Here is a 2,404-nt window from a genome sequence, read left to right as displayed (position 1 = left end):
GTGGAAAGGGAGACAAGGGTGGGGTGCTGAGAGGAGTGGAGAAATGCGGGTCTCTCAGCGTGGTGATACAGGGAGGGGTGACCAGGCAGTCCCTTCTGCATCTCCTCCAGGGTTGCTCTGGCCCCACCATCCTACTCAGGCTGGTCTCCCTTCTCCCCCTGGGTAAGTCGGGTGGCCTCATTTTCTCTGTCCTGAGCACTTGCTGTCACTGATCACTCCCTGTTTCTGGAAGCCCCCTACTCCTCTGGCATCCACGATGCTGCTCTGCTTCTGACAGCTTGCTTCCCGTATCCCTCGTGGGTGTCTTTCGTTCCTCCAGTCTGCACACTGTAGGTTTTCTACAGCATCTTTCTTGACAGCTTGCTCCTTCTCCATGTGTTTTCATTCCCTATATAGGTTTCTGTCTTTCATGACTCCAAGCCCATATCTCTAGTCCCACCATGCTCCTGGGCTCCCGCAGCACATTGGCCGCCACTTCCAGGCACCTCGGTGTAGGTGTCCCGCCCTACAGGGCACATTCAGTATCCTCCGTACCGTCAGCTGCCTTCCCCCCACCCCATTTCTGCCCATGCAACTGCCATTTTTCCAGGCCCTCAGATCAGAAAGCTTAGAGTCATCGCTGTCTCTTCTTTCATTTATCAGTTTTGAAGCATCCCTGGCTTCACTCTTTCCCACTCACCCCTTGACCCAGCATCACCCTGGTCCAGCCCTTGTGCCTGGACTCCTGCCAGGTTCCTCCAGGTTTCACCTGCCTCCAGTCTAACCAACCCTGAACTCTGGTGCCCAACTCATCTTCCCAAAACCTCATTTACACCAAGTCATTTGACAGAGGCTGGCCACCACCTACTCAGCTGAGTCCAAACTGCACAGCACTGGGCAGAACCCACTTCCAGGGAGGATCAGGCCTAGGAGGGAGAGGCACCATCACGCACCAGCCAAAACTGGGAGGAGACCCCAGCTTCCTCGTGGAAGAACCATTGAAGAAACTAGAGTTTCCAGATTGGAAGAAGGGAGGCTAAACACTGGAATTTAATTTGAAAATCTAAAGAGCTGTCCTGCAGCCAACGAGGATCAGGACCTGAGTGACACAGAGGGATACGTCTGGAACACAAGCAGGACACAAGACGTCACGAGCTAGATTTTAGCAGAACTTTCCAAGAGTCAGAGACAGCTAAAGCTGAAACTGTCTGCTCCTGCCTCTATATATGTTCCAGCAAAGCCTGACAATCACAGGTCGGGAGATTATGGAAGAGACTCACATGTGGGATCGGTGAGCAGGAAGTTTTTCTAGGACGGGGTTTTTTTTGAAGCATAGTCAGTTTACAGTGTGTCAATTTCTGGTGTGCAGCATAATGTTTCAGTCATACATACGTTCCTTTTTGATACTCTTTTTCTTTCTAGGATATTGAACATAGTTCCCTGTGCTGCACAGTAGAAACTTGTTTATCTATTTCCTACATAGTCGTTCATGTCTAGAGCAGCTTTAAAAAATTCCTCCCCACGCAGAGGTTCTACGCTGTTCTACGTGACTTCAAGGCCCTCCTTCCCCGACCTCATGTCTGTAGCCCTCTTCTCTCCCAGCATCTCCCGCGTGTGTGCAGACTGGCCAGACTCTTCACTGCCCACACGTGCTCAAGGCAAATCTTTGCCCATGTGGCTTCCAGAATGAATGGCCCTTTGCTGAGCCTTCAGACCCGCTCTGTCTCCTCTGCGCTCTCCCACCTTTGACTCACAGCCACTCAACCACATCGTCTTGTTCAGTACCTCCCTCTCCTCACCCTCCCATCTTCCTGGTGTGTGACTCCCTCATGACCTCATGATCTGATCATGCTGCTTCTTTTGCAGTTGCACAGCATCTAACACAGACCCCGGTGTGCACTGCCCTTAAGAAATATTTGATCAGTTGATTGATTAAACATTAACACATGCACATCTTCACTGCCCACCTTGAGTCTTGCTCTGTTAGACTCGCCAGCCAAAACAGTGTCATCAAAAGGAGGATCCTGCGTGTGGCTTCCCATCACATATTGAATAAAATGCCAGCTCCCAAGCATGGTACTCAGATCCCATCACACCCTGATCATAAACCACCTTTTCAAAATGTTTCTTAAGTCATTGCAACCAATCCACACTCTTTGCTCTGGCCGCAACAGACTCCCACTGTTCCCCCTGCCTGGAATACACCCTCCCCATCTTTGTTCATCTGGAAAATTCCTACTCACTCATCCAAAGGCACCTCAGAGATCACCTTCTCGGTGGAGCTTTTGCTGACGACCTCTAAGGCGGCAGCTTCACCCTCTCTGTGCTCCCATGACACTTTGGGCAGCTCTCCATTATATCACTCACCATATTTTATTATAGTTAATTGTGTACACATCTGCCTTCCCCGCTTGTCCTTCAAGGG

Source organism: Camelus ferus, chromosome 28 (genome assembly GCF_009834535.1).
Source record: "Camelus ferus isolate YT-003-E chromosome 28, BCGSAC_Cfer_1.0, whole genome shotgun sequence".
NCBI classification, from domain to species: Eukaryota; Metazoa; Chordata; class Mammalia; order Artiodactyla; family Camelidae; genus Camelus; species Camelus ferus.
This window is presented reverse-complemented; position numbering follows the sequence as displayed.